This window comes from Apium graveolens, chromosome 1, assembly GCF_009905375.1.
Source record: "Apium graveolens cultivar Ventura chromosome 1, ASM990537v1, whole genome shotgun sequence".
NCBI lineage: Eukaryota > Viridiplantae > Streptophyta > Magnoliopsida > Apiales > Apiaceae > Apium > Apium graveolens.
Genome location: NC_133647.1, coordinates 120,190,498 through 120,200,091, shown reverse-complemented (window position 1 = coordinate 120,200,091; position 9,594 = coordinate 120,190,498).

Below are 9,594 nucleotides of genomic sequence, written 5' to 3'. Positions count from 1 at the left end.
ATTGTTGTTATTATTGTAGTTGTTTCTGTTGCTGGCATTTTTAGATTATAATCATTCACTCAGGACGGATCCAATTAGAATGGGGATGAGAATATTGTCTTAGTGACAACGTTCTCCTGATGCATAAATATCAATTGTTGGAGCAACTCATTTTCTTATACATGACTGTTATGTTTCAGAAGATGCCACCAAAGAGAAATTCTCAGCCCAATAACGTATCTGTTGGGGATCCTTCCGTGAGTGACATGATGAACTTGTTACGTCAGCAGTCTGTACAGCTGGACTAACAGCAACAACAACAATTGCAACAACAACAACAACAGCAACATCAACTCATACAACAACAACAGCAAATCCAACAACAGCAACTACAAATCCAGCAGCAGCATGATGTAAGAGGGGCAAATCAGGGTGTTAGTTTTAAGTCTTTTCAAGCGGTGAATCCCCCAGAGTTTAAAGAAGAGCTAGATCCTGTTGCTGCCAGGATATGGTTAAAGGAGATGGAAAAGGCGTTTGCGCTCACCAAAGTGAGTGAGAATTTAAAGACTGATTACGCTAGTTATTTTCTAAGGAATGATTCGAATTATTGGTGGGAGTCTACGCGAGCCCTAGAAGGAGAAGGTCCAGTTCCATGGACCAGATTTACAGAGTTGTTTTTGGAGAAATATTTTCCGGACTGTCTCCATAGTCAAATGGAAGTGGAATTTTTGGAACTGAACCAAGGGGATAAAAGTGTCACGGAATATGAAGCAAAGTTTACGGAGTTGGCCCGTATAGCACCAGAATATGTGAGTTCAGAAGCTCAACGAGCGAAGCGGTTTCAGCAAGGGTTGAAGCCAGAAATAAGGAGTGGAGTTGTAGCCTTACAACTCAAGACATATACTTCGGTAGTTTAGGCTGCCCTAGTGATAGAAAGTGATCAGAAATTAGCTGCAAAGGAGCAGGGTGAGAAGAAATGGAAATTTGAAAGTGGACCCGCTAGATCAGAAGCAGGAATAGCGAGTCGGAAGTTCCAGCGTTGGTTTGGAAGGAATAAGAATAAGAGGTTCAAGAGGCAGGATTTTCCCCCGGCTAAACCCGGTACTACTTCCGTTAACTCTGCCCCGATGAGAATGAGTAAGCCAGTGGCTGATTGTAGGATGTGTGGGAAAAAGCACAGTGAACAGTGCCGAGAGAATGTTAATTATTTTAAGTGTGGACAGAAAGGTCACTATTCCACAGAATGTAAGTCTGACATTCAAGGAGTTACTTGTTTTAGTTGCGACAAACTGGGACACATAGCTAGGAATTGCAAGTCAGTGACCCAAGGTAATGCGGGAAGGAGTGTGTCTCAAGGACCAGCAACCAGTACTGTGAGAGCTAGGACTTTTAAGATGACCCAGAAGTCTCTAGTTCATGACTCTGATGTGGTTCAGGTACGCTTACTCTTAATTCCGTACCTGTTAACATTTTGTTTGATTCAGGAGCGTCCAAATCTTTTATATCTGTGAATTCTGTAAATAAAATGCAATTGGTGTTAGAAGACTTAAACGAACCTCTAACCATAGAAGTGGCTAATAAAGATAAAGTACCTGTAAAACAATTTTGTCCTAGATGTTCCCTCGAGATTTCGGGGTATATGTTCCCTGTTGACTTAATACCCTTCGAGTTGGGAGACTTTGATGTTACTTTAGGTATGGATTGGTTGTCTTGATATAGGGCAAATATTGACTGTAAGAAAAAGAGAGTTGTTATATACACCCTAGATAATAAAAGGATCAGCTACCAAGGACAGAGACAAGATAGGAAGTTCCTTTCAGTGATGCAAGCCTAAAGATTGTTGTGGAAAGGATATGAGGCATACTTGGCTCATGTGGTGGATACGAAGAAAGAGACCCCTATTCTGGATGAGATCCCTATAGTAAGAGAATTCCCTGACATTTTCCCAGAAGAGTTATCAGGATTGCCACCTGATCGAGAGATAGAGTTTTCCATTAATTTGATACCTGGAGCTGAACCAGTTTCTAAGGCTCCATACAGGATGGCCCCGATGGAAATGAAAGAATTGGCTAATCAAATTCAGGAGTTATTGGATAAGGGAGTTATTCGACCCAGTGTTTCCTCGTGGGGTGCTCCAGTGCTATTTGTGAAGAAAAAGGATGGAAGTATGAGACTGTGTATTGATTACAGAGAGCTGAACAAGTTGACGGTAAAGAATAAATATCCCTTGCCACGAATCGACGATTTATTTGATCAGTTTAAGGGAGCATGTTATTTCTCAAAAATTGATTTAAGATCTGGCTACCACCAACTGAAGATAAAGCCTGAGGATATCCCCAAGACTGCATTCAGAACAAGGTATGGCCACTACGAGTTTCTAGTGATGTCATTTGGATTGACGAATGCACCAGCGGCTTTTATGAATTTGATGAATAGGGTATACAAGGAGTATCTGGATAAATTTGTTATTGTATTTATTGATGACATCCTTATATATTTGAAGAACCCAGAAGATCACGCAGTGCATCTACAGATTACCCTACAGAAGTTAAAAGAAAAACAATTGTATGCGAAGTTTTCTAAATATGAGTTTTGGCTGACGGAAGTACAGTTTCTTGGTCATGTAATAAGTAAGGAAGGTATCAAAGTAGACCCAGTAAAGATCGAAGCCGTATCAAAGTAGGAGCAACCGAAGACACCAACGGAAATAAGAAGTTTCCTTGGATTAGCAGGATATTATCGACGGTTCGTAAAAGACTTCTCGAAGATTGCATCCCCATTAACCAAGTTGACCAGGAAGAATGCGAAGTTCATTTGGACAGAAAAGTGTGAAGAAAGTTTCCAGGAATTAAAACGAAGATTAGTGACGGCTCCAGTATTAGCATTACCAGATGAGGCGGGAAACTTTGTAATCTACAGTGATGCTTCTTTGAAAGGATTGGGTTGTGTGTTAATGCAGCATGACAAAGTGATTGCTTATGCCTCCAGACAGCTAAAGCCTCACGAGCAAAAATATTCAGTTCATGACCTTGAATTGGCGGCTATAGTATTTGCTTTAAAGTTATGGCATCACTACTTGTATGGAGAGAAATGCGATATTTACACAGATCATAAGAGCCTGAAGTACATATTCACGCAGAAAGATCTGAACATGAGACAGAGAAGGTGGTTGGAGTTGATTAAGGATTATGATTGTTCAATTAATTATCACCCAGGTAAATCCAATGTAGTGGCTGATGCCTTGAGTAGGAAGGAAAGGTTGAATATGGTCAAGATTGCGGAGGAATTGGCACGAGACTTGGAAAGAATGGAAATTGAATTTCGAGTACTTAATGAAAGTCAGGAGCAACTATATGAAGTTACTTTCCAGCCAGCCTTGATGGAAAAGATCAAAAGGTGTCAAGAAGGAGTTATGGAACAAGAGTCGGATACTTTGACAGGAGAAGAATTATGTACTCAAAAAGATAGTCAAGGTTTGTATAGATTTTCGTCCAGAGTTTGGATTCCTAATGTAACAGAATTGAAGAACGAAGTATTGCAGGAAGCTCATAACTCTAGGTTTTCTATCCACCCTGGTAGTACCAAGATGTACCAGGATTTGAAGAGAAATTTTTGGTGGCCAGGAATGAAGAAGGATATTGCCAATTGGGTAAGTAAGTGTCACGTGTGTCAAACGGTAAAAGCAGAGCATCAACGACCGAGTGGATTGTTACAACCTTTGGAGATTCCCCAGTGGAAATGGGAAGAGATTGCTATAGATTTTGTAGTAGGACTGCCAAAGACGAGAGCAAATCATGATGCTATTTGGGTAATCATTGATAGGTTGACTAAGTCGGCGCATTTCCTTCCGATTAATGAAAGGTATTCGTTGGAAAGGCTAGTTAAGTTATACTTGGATGAGATAGTTACCAAACATGGAGTGCCTGTTTCTATAGTGTCGGATCGAGACCCGAGATTTAATTCCAGGTTTTGGACTAAATTCCAAGAGTGCCTAGGAATGAAATTGAATATGAGTACCACTTATCATCCTCAGACGGATGGCCAAAGTGAGAGAACGATTCAGACCATGGAGGATATGTTGAGAGTCTGTGTTCTAGATTTTAAAGGTAATTGGGATGAGCACCTACCTTTGGTTGAGTTCTCTTATAATAACAGCTACCATGCCAGTATTGGGATGCCACCTTACGAAGCTTTGTATGGACGAAAGTGTAGGTCACCGTTGTATTGGGATGAGGTAGGAGAAAAGAAAGTGATAGGTCCTGAGTTGGTTCAGCAGACCAAATATGCCATAGTGTTAATTCGGAAAAGGTTGGAAGCAGCTCAAGATAGACAAAGAAAATACGCAGATTTGCATAGGAAAGATATGGACTTTGAGATAGGAGCTCTGGTGTTACTAAAAGTATCACCTTGGAAAGGGTTAGTACGATTTGGTCAGAAGGGTAAACTTAGCCCTAGATTCATAGAACCCTTTGAGGTTTTGAAGAAAGTGGGAAAGGTCGGTTATGAGATAGCGTTACCACCGCAGTGGCAGCACATCCATAATGTGTTCCACGTGTCTATGTTAAAGCCCTATGTTCCTAATTCAAATCAAGTCATAGAATACGAACTGATTGAGCTTCAACCAGATTTGTCCTATGTGGAACAACCGGTCGAAATCCAAGATCGTAAGGAATGAGTCCTTAGGAATAAGTCGATTCCTATAGTAAAAGTTTTGTGGAGAAATCCTCGAGTAGAAGAGTCTACTTGGGAATTAGAGTCAGACATGCTTGATAAATATCCTCATCTGTTTAATTAGGTCAGATTCTGGGGACAGAATCTTTTTAAGGGGGAAAGGATATAACGACTCGTGTATTTTTATTTTATTTCTAATATTTGGAAGTGTAATAAAGGTTTAAGTAAATAAATAAAATGTGTGTATTGGTTTTGGCAGCAGTTATGGATTGTTATTTAATTATTTATGATTGTTGTTATATGAGATTGAATTGTGTGATTTATTAATGAGATATATGATTTTATTTTTTTGCTTAAAAAAGTGATTTTGTTGAAGTTTTAATTCCATAAATATTTGGATTGTCTTTAAAATTCGTTTTCTAATTTTATAATTTCAATAATTACTTTTAGGACTTTATAAAATTGAGAAATCAATATTTTATTAATTATTTACCCTTAAATAATTTTCTGAGTGTGTTTATCTATAAAATCCATATTTAATTCAGGAATTCCTTAAAAATCATGAAACTTATATTTTATTAAGTTTGTATTATTCGGAGAATTTTAAAATTATTTTGGGAATTTCGGGAATCGTTTCACCCGCGTGTCGTCTCGTTATTTGTTAAAAAGTGGGTATAAAGCGCACCTCGAAAGTGTATTTAAAATTTTGATACTTATATTTTTATTAACTTCAGGATATCTAAAATATTTTTAGACTATTATCGTGATTTTTTGAAATTATTTTAAGGATGTCTCGGTTCGCTAATTTCAAACTCGGGATAAAAATTCAGGTCCCTGGGTATTTCGGGACACGTGTTAACAACTTATAATAAGAAGTTAACACGTATCCTTTTTACAGGACACATGTTGGCTGCAGTTTGTTTCTCTTTTGTTCCCATTTCAGTCTCTCTCTCGGTCTAATCTCTTATCTCTCTCTGTATCTCTCCCCTCTCTATTCCCCATATCCCTCTGTTTTTCCTCGCGTGTTCCGGCTGTTCTTCCCTGTTTTCCTCCGTTCCCATTCCGGTTGCTTTGGTCTCGCCGCCGCCGCGATTTTCCGGTGAGCTTGGTGGTTTCGATCAGTCTTGTTGGATTATGTCTATATATATATATATTCTGTTGTATATATATGTGTGTGTGTGTAATTTATGTGTGTGTGTGTGATGTGTGCGTGCGTGTGTGCTGTGTTATGTTGGTGGTGTGGCTGGGGCGGCGCGTGGCCGTGTGCTTGCTCCCCTGTCTTCTGTGATGTTATTGTGGGCTGGTTCTTTGGGCTTGTGCTGATTTCCCTATCGGGCCTTGCTGTTGGATTTTGGTTTTGGGCTCTTGGTTGAGCCTGTGCGTGCAGTTGGATTTGGTTGTTGCAATTTTAATTCTTATTCTTTTTCTGCAGGAATTATTGAGTAAAATTCGTGATATTATTAATTCGCGTGGGAAAATACTTATTAATAAATCGGTGGAATTTATTTGGATACCCGAATATTTCGGGCACCAATAAATTTTGCCGCCGTACCGCGATGACTCGTTACGAGTGGACGGTGGACGGTGATGACGATGTTCTGAGTCCTAAATTTTATAAATAAATAAAATGATTATGTAAAATATTTTTCGGACTTAAATAATAAATTTTGATTGGTGTTGGGATGTACGTTGTATAAATGGTGGAGTAATATTGGGGATTGTTTTGATTATTGACGTCGATCGTAATCGACGGGTAGTTTTATAAACAAATAAGATGCTGCCAAAATTTCCTAAAAAGATATTGTAAATGTACATAATTATATTCTACGTGTTACCCCTAACAATATTCCGACTACGTGATTATGTGATTACGGGTTTATGTGTATAATAATAATATAAGTCGGGTTATCAGATTGAGTTGTTAGAATTTGAGGATATCAAGCATGTCGGTGTAACTGATTAGGGTATTCTGTATTTGTAGATTCTGAGCGAGTTTTCCCAGGATTAAATCAACATGAAAGCTACTTAGGGTTTTGTAAAGCGTTGCAAGGCAAGTACCCCTAACCATTCTTTTATGGTTCAGTACATATGAATAGCTAAAGGTTTTACTTTCGTAATGGAACATAAACGTTTTAAGTTATGTATCCCCCGTATTTGAAATGTTGTTTAATAATATGTTTTGGGGAAAAGTAACTTCTGAAAATACCTATCTCTAAACGTGATTTAAATGAAAAGAGGATTTGAATAGTGTGCTGTGACATAATTGATTTTGAAAAAGAGATAGGTAAAAGTGATTTTTGAAAACTAGATAAAACGATCAGATATGGGATACGTTGGGGCCAGAGTAGGCCTATTGAGGTGGCGTAAGAGGCTAATTCGGTTGCGTGCACTGTATAACCGATTAGACCAGCAGGTCAGACACCTAGCTAGTCTCTGATTTCCGGAACAGGTAAATGAGATGGCAGTTGGAGCCATAAATAAGATGGCAGTTGGAGCCGTCTGGTGTTGATAGCCTGATCAGCTGTTTTCACATATCCATTACGTATCTGATTGGGTTTTGTGATTCCCGTAAGGGTACGAATAGTTGATACAGTAATTTTATAAGTGTGACTAGCATGCTAAAATTGGACTCTGGTGTTTTTACAGCACACTACTATGTTATTTTGATGAAGCATGCTAGTTAGTGATATCCAGCTTTTTCTGATTTTTGTGGCATAATATTGATATCATGATTACAGTTATGTTCCTATCATTGTTACATTACTGTTTTATTTTGTTATTCATATTTTGGTACTGCTGAGCGATTATGCTCACCCTTGCAAACTGTTATGTATATCTCGCAGATGCCTAAAAGATCAGTCAGACCGACCTATGTTCCGCCCCTACTGGACCCGGCTCCTCTGAGGTAGTTTGTATCAGGCCATGAGGTCTGAGGAGTTGCTGAATAAAGTTAGAGTGTGTTAGATGTTGAATAAAGAGTTTTTAGTATTGAGAACCTAAATTATACTTGAACCTGGATCGGATCTTGGTTCTGGGTCAAGTTAGTATATTTTAATAATAATTCTATTATTTATATTTTTGGTAATTGTGTTTAGTGACGTCAACTCCTGACCCCGGGGTTGAGGCCGTCACAAATATGCTAAATTTGCTTTTAAATGAAAAGTACTTTAACTTTAGTAACTCCGTCAAAATAAAATTATGATATAAATTAGGAGATATTAAGAAGAGTTCAAAGAACATATATTATGCTAGATTCTTTATGATGCTAGCTAACTTTGTTTCTGAGGACCTTGTTATTGAGAACCCAAACATCAAGCTTGATTGTTGGGTTCAAGAAAAGGGAGTTCTTGCATATTTGAGCAGGAACAACCTCAATAATGGAGTGCCTCTCAACTATCTTCCAATATTTGAGGCACAATAGGTAACAGAGGTAACTACTTTTGCTCTAATCTCTTCTCCACCCATTACTTCTTCAGCTTCAACTGTGGCAATGGCATTTGTGACAGTGACCAAACAGATGCCTACCCAAGCCACAAAACCTAAATTTAAATCCAAGTCTAGGAAGCCAACCTCTGTTGTCTCTCAGAAGACATTAGTTGTAACAACTACTACTTCACTTGAGGGGAATGCTCAGGGTAGTCGGTTGAGTGAGAAAAGGGGTGAATATCAAAGAAGCCCCAAGGATAAGGAGGGTGAGGTATGTGTGGCCCAAACCAGCCACACTACATTCTCCCAATAGAATGTAGTTCCTAATAAGGAAATTAGCTCAATTCTAGTTGCATCCTCCTAAAAGGATGTAACTATTAAAAACAAGCTCTCAACCAAGAGCACAGGCCAAAAGGGGAAGGGACACAGACCAAACCCGAACTTATATCAGAAAGAAGAAATCAAAACCAATGGGGGAGTCACAGGGTGCACACACAGTGCCAATTGAAGTCCAAGACTCAGTTAATGCACCATCTCAAACTCAGATTGATGTGTCTCTAACAAATATGGAGTCACAACCAAAATCTCTCATTATCGAAGTACCACATACACAAAACTCTCCAACAATCTCTCTGGATGTGGATATATACACACATCAGTTCCCGATTCTCCATCTCTTACATTCATGGAGGAGCCAAAATCTAGTGCAACTGAGCATCATCTTATCGATGATTTGTTGGCTCGGTTGCCCATTCTTTCTCAAACTGTTGAAGAATCTGTGCACCTAAATTTAAAATCAATCTCCACAGATTCGACAATAGTTTCAACTCCTATCTCTGTAATTTCTACTTTTTTGATGGATATCCCTCATCCGTTGATTAATGATTGTCCTTCGATGGATAAGCCTAACAACAGTCATCCATTGATACTCATAGCTGCTACTTCGACGGATATCACTCATCCGTTGATAGTCTCTGCACCTCCTGAAATATCTAAAATTATTACAAGTTCAGATAATTTAGTAGTTGTTCCATCACTCTGAGGATGGAGGGAAGGGAGTGATATGAGTGAGAGGCTGGGTTGCTCCCATGAAAAGGAGAGGAAAAGAGTGAACATATGCATGCTATTTCTTCCAGCATGGAAAAAGTGAGTGAGAGGAGTCCCACCTTAGATAGTGAAGGTGAGGGTGTGAGGGTGGTGAGCCAAGGGGAGCCCTTGATGCAAAAAGAGAGAGAACATGAGAGAAAGGCAGGTACTGCAACAATAAGGGTGGAAGCCATTGTAAATGAGGCAATGAGTGTCAATGAGGCAGAAAGGGAATGACTATATCAGCAAGAATACCAAGTTGTCATAGATTTTATTTCTCTAGATGCTGGGATATTTACTCATCATGTTACAGCCTACCAGACTTTGGCTGTTCGGGGCAATGAGGAAGCAGAGAGGATTCTTAGTCTGGTACATACTACAGCTTCAATGCTAAGAGCAAAGGATTCAATCAAATCTCTTCCACCTACAGCT